Below are 11,021 nucleotides of genomic sequence, written 5' to 3' on the forward strand. Positions count from 1 at the left end.
GCGACATCAACGTAACTTAAAGGTCTCCTATTATACTGTTTTTCATCAATATATTACAGGTCTCAGATATATCCAGAACCTGTCTCTGATTGGCTGAAACACCAAACAGATCATCGCAGCATTACCCATAATCCCCTATGTTTCAGCCCTGCTTCCAAAGTGCTGATTCTCTGTCTGTTACTTTAGATGAAAATAAGGAGCCCCTCCCCTCTTTCCACAGAGGGGACACATGTTGATGTAGAAGAGACATGAAGAAGAGGGGACACATGTTGATGTAGAAGAGACATGAAGAAGAGGGGACACATGTTGATGTAGAAGAGACATGAAGAAGAGGGGAGACATGTTGATGTAGAAGAGACATGAAGAAGAGGGGACACATGTTGATGTAGAAGAGACATGAAGAAGAGGGGACACGTGTTGATGTAGAAGAGACATGAAGAAGAGGGGACACGTGTTGATGTAGAAGAGACATGAAGAAGAGGGGACACGTGTTGATGTAGAAGAGACATGGAGAAGAGGGGACACGTGTTGATGTAGAAGAGACATGAAGAAGAGAGGACACATGTTGATGTAGAAGAGACATGAAGAAGAGGGGACACATGTTGATGTAGAAGAGACATGAAGAAGAGGGGACACGTGTTGATGTAGAAGAGACATGAAGAAGAGGGGACACGTGTTGATGTAGAAGAGATATGAAGAAGAGGGGACACATGTTGATGTAGAAGAGACATGAAGAAGAGGGGACACGTGTTGATGTAGAAGAGACATGAAGAAGAGGGGACACGTGTTGATGTAGAAGAGACATGAAGAAGAGGGGACACATGTTGATGTAGAAGAGATATGAAGAAGAGGGGACACATGTTGATGTAGAAGAGACATGAAGAAGAGGGGACACGTGTTGATGTAGAAGAGACATGAAGAAGAGGGGACACATGTTGATGTAGAAGAGACATGAAGAAGAGGGGACACATGTTGATGTAGAAGAGACATGAAGAAGAGGGGACACATGGTGATGTAGAAGAGACATGAAGAAGAGGGGACACATGTTGATGTAGAAGAGATATGAAGAAGAGGGGACACATGTTGATGTAGAAGAGACATGAAGAAGAGGGGACACGTGTTGATGTAGAAGAGACATGAAGAAGAGGGGACACATGTTGATGTAGAAGAGACATGGAGAAGAGGGGACACATGTTGATGTAGAAGAGACATGGAGAAGAGGGGACACATGTTGATGTAGAAGAGACATGAAGAAGAGGGGACACATGTTGATGTAGAAGAGACATGAAGAAGAGGGGACACATGTTGATGTAGAAGAGACATGAAGAAGAGGGGACACATGTTGATGTAGAAGAGACATGAAGAAGAGGGGACACATGTTGATGTAGAAGAGACATGAAGAAGAGGGGACAGATGTTGATGTAGAAGAGACATGAAGAAGAGGGGACACATGTTGATGTAGAAGAGACATGAAGAAGAGGGGAACACTGTTGATGTAGAAGAGACATGGAGAAGAGGGGACACATGTTGATGTAGAGGAGACATGAAGAAGGAGGGGACACATGTTGATGTAGAAGAGACATGAAGAAGAGGGGACACATGTTGATGTAGAAGAGACATGAAGAGAGGGGACACATGTTGATGTAGAGAGACATGAAGAAGAGGGGACACATGTTGATGTAGAAGAGACATGAAGAAGAGGGGAGACATGTTGATGTAGAAGAGACATGAAGAAGAGGGGACACGTGTTGATGTAGAAGAGACATGAAGAAGAGGGGAACCGTGTTGATGTAGAAGAGACATGAAGAAGAGGGGACACGTGTTGATGTAGAAGAGACATGAAGAAGAGGGGACACGTGTTGATGTAGAAGAGACATGGAAGAAGAGGGGACACGTGTTGATGTAGAAGAGACATGAAGAAGAGGGGACACGTGTTGATGTAGAAGAGACATGAAGAAGAGGGGACACGTGTTGATGTAGAAGAGACATGAAGAAGAGGGGACACGTGTTGATGTAGAAGAGACATGAAGAAGAGGGGACACGTGTTGATGTAGAAGAGATATGAAGAAGAGGGGACACAGTGTTGATGTAGAAGAGACATGAAGAAGAGGGGACACGTGTTGATGTAGAAGAGACATGAAGAAGAGGGGACACGTGTTGATGTAGAAGAGACATGAAGAAGAGGGGACACATGTTGATGTAGAAGAGACATGAAGAAGAGGGGACACGTGTTGATGTAGAAGAGACATGAAGAAGAGGGGACACATGTTGATGTAGAAGAGACATGAAGAAGAGGGGACACATGTTGATGTAGAAGAGACATGAAGAAGAGGGGACACATGGTGATGTAGAAGAGACATGAAGAAGAGGGGACACATGTTGATGTAGAAGAGATATGAAGAAGAGGGACACGTGTTGATGTAGAAGAGACATGAAGAAGAGGGGGACACATGTTGATGTGGAAGAGACATGGAGAAGAAGGGGACACATGTTGATGTAGAAGAGACATGGAGAAGAGGGGACACATGTTGATGTAGAAGAGACATGAAGAAGAGGGGACACATGTTGATGTAGAAGAGACATGAAGAAGAGGGGACACATGTTGATGTAGAAGAGACATGAAGAAGAGGGGACACATGTTGATGTAGAAGAGACATGAAGAAGAGGGGACACATGTTGATGTAGAAGAGACATGAAGAAGAGGGGACAGATGTTGATGTAGAAGAGACATGAAGAAGAGGGGACACATGTTGATGTAGAAGAGACATGAAGAGAGGGGACACATGTTGATGTAGAAGAGACATGGAGAAGAGGGGACACATGTTGATGTAGAGGAGCATGAAGAAGAGGGGACACATGTTGATGTAGAAGAGACATGAAGAAGAGGGGACACATGTTGATGTAGAAGAGACATGAAGAAGAGGGGACACATGTTGATGTAGAAGAGATATGAAGAAGAGGGGACACATGTTGATGTAGAAGAGATATGAAGAAGAGGGGACACATGTTGATGTAGAAGAGACATGAAGAAGAGGGGACACGTGTTGATGTAGAAGACACATGAAGAAGAGGGGACACGTGTTGATGTAGAAGAGACATGAAGAAGAGGGGACACATGTTGATGTAGAAGAGACATGAATAAGAGGGGACACATGTTGATGTAGAAGAGACATGAAGAAGAGGGGACACATGTTGATGTAGAAGAGACATGAAGAAGAGGGGACACATGTTGATGTAGAAGAGACATGAAGAAGAGGGGACACATGTTGATGTAGAAGAGACATGAAGAAGAGGGGACACGTGTTGATGTAGAAGAGACATGAAGAAGAGGGGACACATGTTGATGTAGAAGAGACATGAAGAAGAGGGGATACGTGTTGATGTAGAAGAGACATGAAGAAGAGGGGACACATGTTGATGTAGAAGAGACATGAAGAAGAGGGGACACATGTTGATGTAGAAAAGACATGAAGAAGAGGGGACACATGTTGATGTAGAAGAGACATGAAGAAGAGGGGACACATGTTGATGTAGAAGAGACATGGAGAAGAGGGGACACATGTTGATGTAGAAGAGACATGAAGAAGTGGATTTTGCATAACAGGTGACCTTTAAAGAGACCCTATTATCCCTTTAGGTGTGATCCCTTTCCTGTATTGTGTTATATAGGTTTCAGTGCATGTCAATGGTCTACAAAGGCTAAGTTTCTCTCCCTCACACCCTTGCACCCTTCCAGTGTTTTTGCTTAGACTCAGGATATCTGTAGTGCATCGATTTCCTCTACAATTTCCTTAACTGTATTCTGACATACTTGTGTGTCATTAAAAACATATTAATCCTAGACTAGACACCAACAAAAAGTATAGGTAGGACGCACATATTATACGACCCAAAGATGTTCAGCATGTTGTAAAAACGACATGACATCAGGGATCAGAGGAGGCCTAATTAACCTCACTTCCATTTGAGTCAGAGGCCTTGTCATTGTGTCGTCCAGAGGAAATGAAGAGTGTGATTTCTGCCATTGACAGGCAGTGTAAATTAGTACCACATATAGGAAATGTAACTATCATGTGTCGAGATCCTGCGCTGTCTCAAAGGTCAACCCTCAGCTGGCTGTTCAAAATAAGTCATCTTAATTGGTCATATTCACTGTACCCAGAAAGAAGACGATAACATTCCTCTATTTCAATTAGCAGGTGGTGTAGCCGTAGGACGATGTTGCCAAGAACAGATTCAAAGTTTGACAGCAGCGACGTGATTAGCTGGTTGAGATTATGGCAAATATGGTTGGTTTAACTAAAAGAGTGAAACGTCATTGTGAGCTTATTGGTAATGCATTAAAAAATACTTATTACACGACATAGTTCATGATAGCTAAACTGTCCTCAGTTAAGAAAATAAAAAGAGTGCAAGAGAAGGGAATAGGTTAAAAGACAGAGCGCTGGATGTCAGAGAAAACAACAGAAGTAGACAGACAGGAAGTAAACACTAACAGGAACACAGTATGAGCTCTGACAGTGTTTTAAGACTGGTTAATGGAAAATAAACTGTAAACAGACTTGGACAGTTATAGAAAACCTTGATCAGTGCTGCCGTCATATTGGAGTTTGTTAAGGATTTCCCTCGAGAGGAACTATCTTCTGCAGCCTAAATCACTTGAACCACTTAACACACAAATAAGTATTTAAAAGCTTTCATCGTATAAAGTTAAAGGTCCCCTATGATACTGTTTTTCATCAATATATTATAGGTCTCAGATATATCCAGAGCCTCTCTCTGATTGGCTGAAACACCAAACAGATCATTGCAGCATTACCCATAATCCCCTCTGTTTCAGCCCTGTTTCCAAAGTGCTGATTCTCTGTCTGTTACTTTAGATGAAAATAAGGAGCCCCTCCCCACGCCCCTCTGAGAGACATTTGGTCACAAAGAACTCAATGGTGCTCTAGGAGGAGATTCAGCTGATAAGGGGGGGGGGGGGGGGTTACCTTGGTTGCTGATTGGCTAATGGTTGCACAAGACAAAACATCGTTATGACATCATAAAGTGGCAAAATCTGATCAGCTCATTTTCAGACAGGTTTTTATAGAAATGGATCAAAAGAGAGAATCTTTGTTCCTGAAACTTTCAGAGTCTCTTTCCACAGAGGAGACACATGTTGATGTAGAAGAGACATGAAGAAGAGGGGACACATGTTGATGTAGAAGAGACATGAAGAAGAGGGGACACATGTTGATGTAGAAGAGACATGAAGAAGAGGGGACACATGTTGATGTAGAAGAGACATGAAGAAGAGGGGACACATGTTGATGTAGAAGAGACATGAAGAAGAGGGGACACATGTTGATGTAGAAGAGACATGAAGAAGAGGGGACACATGTTGATGTAGAAGAGACATGAAGAAGAGGGGACACGTGTTGATGTAGAAGAGACATGAAGAAGAGGGGACACATGTTGATGTAGAAGAGACATGAAGAAGAGGGGACACATGTTGATGTAGAAGAGACATGGAGAAGAGGGGACACATGTTGATGTAGAAGAGACATGGAGAAGAGGGGACACATGTTGATGTAGAAGAGACATGAAGAAGAGGGGACACATGTTGATGTAGAAGAGACATGAAGAAGAGGGGACACATGTTGATGTAGAAGAGACATGAAGAAGAGGGGACACATGTTGATGAAGAAGAGACATGAAGAAGAGGGGACACATGTTGATGTAGAAGAGACATGAAGAAGAGGGGACACGTGTTGATGTAGAAGAGACATGAAGAAGAGGGGACACGTGTTGATGAAGAAGAGACATGAAGAAGAGGGGACACATGTTGATGTAGAAGAGACATGAAGAAGAGGGGACACATATTGATGAAGAAGAGACATGAAGAAGAGGGGACACATGTTGATGAAGAAGAGACATGAAGAAGAGGGGACACATGTTGATGTAGAAGAGACATGAAGAAGAGGGGACACGTGTTGATGAAGAAGAGACATGAAGAAGAGGGGACACATGTTGATGTAGAAGAGACATGAAGAAGAGGGGACACATGTTGATGTAGAAGAGACATGAAGAAGAGGGGACACATGTTGATGTAGAAGAGACATGAAGAAGAGGGGACACATGTTGATGTAGAAGAGACATGAAGAAGAGGGGACACATGTTGATGTAGAGGAGACATGAAGAAGAGGGGACACATGTTGATGTAGAAGAGACATGAAGAAGAGGGGACACATGTTGATGTAGAAGAGACATGAAGAAGAGGGGACACATGTTGATGTAGAAGAGACATGGAGAAGAGGGGACACATGTTGATGTAGAAGAGACATGAATAAGTGGATTTAGCACAAAAGGTGACCTTTAAAAGGTTTAAGCCAAAAAAAAACACTCATCTGAGGCCTATATGAAATTCAGAAAGGTACCGTTCACCATGCTTTCTGCACTACTGCTTCAACTATTTATTCATTTCTTCCTTGTCTGTCTTTATCAATATTTAATTAGTTGAGTATGGGCATAGATATGTCTCATAATTATTTGTGTGAACATAAAAATAATTTGTGTGTAAATATGTGATTTGTAAATGTAAAACAACATCCACGAATGCATTTAAAAGATTTGCAAACTCACAAATACATTTGCAAGTGTAAAACGGATCTGCAAATACGCTAAATATGTTCACAAATTAAAAAAAAGATCTGTGAATATCTCTTTAACATTTACACCTTTCGATCAGGCATTTGTGAATCCATTTTGTATTTGTGGACCAAAAATGAGCTTGCGGATCTCAAATCTCTGTTCACGGATCTCAAATCTCTGTTCACGGATCGTCTTTTTACACACACGGAATTTTGAGACATATTTTCCGCCGCTCTCGGCTAAAATCTACTCGTGTCACTCGGTTATTTTCGGAAACCACGTGATGGCCCGCTGATGGCGACATTTCCGCATGATTTCAAAGTAAGAGCATGATGGTTTGTTTAATGCTCTGTTTTTGTATTATAATGAACAGCGGAACGTTAGATGTATTCTTCACCACCATAACCCTGACCTAAATACGGTGCTTTTCTACAGATTACTTTAATACTGCACTGGTAAGGTAAAATTAGGCCGATTAATAAGATGTGAAGTGCTTTGTAACTTCGACCCGCTTGACTGAATACACAACAAACAATGAAGAAAGAGTTTTATCTGGGCTGTTTCACTGCCAGCTGCTCCCCCGGGACCCGAAAGTGGCGTATAGCCTGTACTTCAACATCAACGAAAGTGCTCGATATATGCTATATTGAACCAATAACACAAACTAACTGTATCACTATAACATGATGGTGATGGTGATGAAGAATGCATCTAATGTTCCGCTGTTCATTATAATACAAAAACAGAGCATTAAACAAACATCATGCTCTTACTTTGAAATCATGCGGAAATGTCGTCATCAGCGGGCCATCACGTGGTTTCCGAAAATAACCGAGTGACACGAGTAGATTTTAGCCGAGACCGGCGGAAAATATGTCTCAAAATTCCGTGTGTGTAAAAAGACGATCCGCGAACAGAGATTTGAGATCCGCAAGCGCATTTTTGGTCCACAAATACAAAATGGATTCACAAATGCCTGATCGAAAGGTGTAAATGTTAAAGAGATATTCACAGATCTTTTTTAATTTGTGAACATATTTAGCGTATTTGCAGATCCGTTTTACACTTGCAAATATATTTGTGAGTTTGCAAATCTTTTAAATGCATTTGTGGATGTTGTTTTACATTTACAAATCACATATTTACACACAAATTATTTGTATGTTCACACAAATAATTATGAGACATATCTATACCCATAGTTGAGTAATAAAACTGGTACAGCTATAATGTATTTTACTGCCCATACAGCTCAAGCTCTGACCGTCTCATATACGTTGCGTTTCTGACGGTGTCCTGCTGATGCACAGCGCCATGCGGTGACTCATGACAGAACAGAACAAAGTCTATCTTAATGGAGTAATTAGTAACAACGCTTTCCCAGAATTAGCCCGGCAGCGCTGAAACAATGGATTTGTCAGCCATCCCTGTTGATCGATAACAGTCTGCAGAAGCCACTATAAAACTTTTAATGTTATCGCCACAAGACATTATTGGCAGCTTGATAATACCACCAATAATAGGTTCAGGGACAACAGGATCAATTTACACGTGTATTTGATCCATCAGTGAAGTTTAGTTGGTAATAACATGATAGTGTAAAAGTTGTCTTAAAGGCGACCTATCATGCAACATGTTTTATGCACACAGTGAGCACACAGGTATGGAGGACAGAACATGACATGAGTAAAAACCCTTGTGCACGCTATTTTTCAGAAAATGTATAAGTTATGCTTTTAAAAGAAATACAAGAATAAATAAATGTATACGGAAATCAATAGTACGAATGTTCTCTCAATTGCTCTGAAAGTTTTCAGTGCACGCAAGAAGTACACTTGACCTCAGAGCCCTCAAGAGCCAGATAGAAATGTTTATTAGCATCAAAAATGGTGTTGCTATTAAAGGTGTTGCTGCTACCTAAAACGCAGTAACAGCAGTGTAAGGTAAGGGATGGGATTTTTAACAGGTTTGAGATCTTTTGCCGCTTTCACACCAAGTACTTTGCCGTACTTTAGTGCCCAGCACTTAGTACCCCCATGGGCCATGGAACCAAGTACAGATCGCGTTCACACCGGAATAAGTCCCTGAGGGAAGATTAGGCAAATTAAGCCGCTGACGTCACTTCTTCTTCTTCTTCTTTGGGTTTACAGGCAGGCCGCAAACCACTTTGCGGTGTATACTGCCACCCGGAGTCCCCGGCCGGAAGTCCCCGGAGTTGGGGACTGGCTTCAGTAGAAGCTGCTGGGACTCCCAGCAGCTTCTACTGAAGCCTTCCGAGTAAATCGCCAGAACACCTCCTCATCTCCACCGCTCCCATGTTTTCTTTTGTGTTGCCATAAGTTATTCTCTCTCCGTTGGTGCGCGGGGCTAATGCTAATGATGCTAATGCCAGCAAATACAATGGCAGCGGCTTCACAAAACTTTTCAGAGTTTTACGGGGCGTGGTTTCTAATTCGCCCAGCCAATCGAATTTGGTACTTTTTTCTCCCCAGGATAGTCCCACCTCTCACTAAAAATAGGGGTAAAAGTTCTCAGAACTAAGTAGGCTACTCTTTTTGGTGTGAACGCAAAATTCCAGGCACTAACGGAACTAAACGGGAAAAGTACGGGGAAAAGTACTCCGGTGTGAACGCGCCTTTTGATTTGAAGCTCTTCTCCACTATAGCAGTGAGATAATGCACACATGTAACAAGCATCACAATACACACTAGGATAAATCAGCATGATAACTGCATGGCTCCTCCTCTCAGCCACAGCCGTATTATGGGCTGTGGCTTTTATATTTTTGAAAAGTGGTGTGGACATGTCCCCAGCGTCCCCAGCGCAAATGACACCAATGTACATAACCCTTGTGTTATGTTCACATTTCGCACCCTTTGGTAATGTTCGGGTCAAATTGACCCGGGACATATTTCAGGGTTTAAAAAAAAGACAGAACTAAATTCAACATGCACAATTCCTTATATATATTGTCTTTAACTCATTCCCCAACAATATAAATGAAATATATGATTAGTTTTTTTAAATACTCTTTGCTAGATCAAATTTAACAATGGAAGCGTCCATCGTTTTTTGTGATAAAAATTTAATTTATGTTAAAAAAAAAATATTGTAATAAAAACTAGGTTTACATTTTGCTCATGCTTTTCTAGGACACATGTATTTTGTAATTTTTTTCATTAATGTTTATTATTTTTAATCTGTCATATAATAATCAAAGGCAATTTATCCGCAATTGGAACACAAGAACCACATCCAAAAGTATTTGGCTGTGAAATAAAGAGAGAATGAAACATCCATATAAATTACATAGAACAGATATAAACACAAAGCAAATAAAAACATTTAACAGTCACTATTCATAAAATACAGTATATCCGAAAACTATATTGATGAAGTGACGCTGCAGAACATTGTGAGTCAATGGGCAGGTCCGTTTAGGAAACACATGATGTACAGAACTTCTTCGTGTGTATAGCACAGATGTACTTGTTGCAGTTGCTGCATGTAGTCTGTGTCTTTGAGTCATTTGAGGGTCCACAGACCTCACAGCTGGCTGTGGGGGTCTTCCAGCAGCTGACTGTGGGGGTCTTCTTGCGGCTGGCTGTGGGGGTCCTTCAGCAGCTGGCTATGAGTCAAGTTCATCTTCCAATTTGCTGTCAAATTCTGAGTTTACCTCCACATTATCCTCATCTTCAGAAATGTCTTCCTGTTCCACTTCACCGTGTGCCTCTAATGCAGTGGTTCCCAAACGGTGTTCCGCAGCACACTGGTGTGCCGTGAGGCAAGTCCGGGTGTGCTGTGGGATTTTGTGACAACCATACGTTATTATTGCAATATACAACTACACAAAAATAATTATGTTTTAATTTACTATATCAGTAGGCTACTTTGTAGGTTTATATGTAGCCTACGTAATCTGCGCGACTTGTGCGTCCACATCTCCACGTGCAGTGCTGCATAAACATGGCTGAGTCAGCGATAACTTTCGAGGGGTGGAGGTATGCCCATTACTTTGAGTTCGTCCGAAGAATAGACAGGAATGTGACGGTGAGGTGCAAACGGTGTCCAGGCCAGAAGCCAGGCCCGGACTGGCCATCGGGAGGACCGGGAGGTTTCCCGATGGCCTGGCCTGCTAAGTGGCCTGATGGCCTGAGGATTTGTTTTTTTAAATGTATTGTGAACGCAACGCTGCGCAAATGTGGGTCTGACTCTGCCTCACAGAGGGTGACTGGCTGTCTACATGATGTGGCCTGCCGACATGGCCACTTTCATACAGATCATACTAATGCCCTCGATTGGTCTCTGTGTGTCATTCAAGCTCGGGAGGGTGTGTGTGTGTGGCGCGAGCGAGAGAGAAAGCGCGCGCACCGGTTACGTGTATTGTT

This window comes from Gymnodraco acuticeps, unplaced genomic scaffold, assembly GCF_902827175.1.
Source record: "Gymnodraco acuticeps unplaced genomic scaffold, fGymAcu1.1, whole genome shotgun sequence".
NCBI lineage: Eukaryota > Metazoa > Chordata > Actinopteri > Perciformes > Bathydraconidae > Gymnodraco > Gymnodraco acuticeps.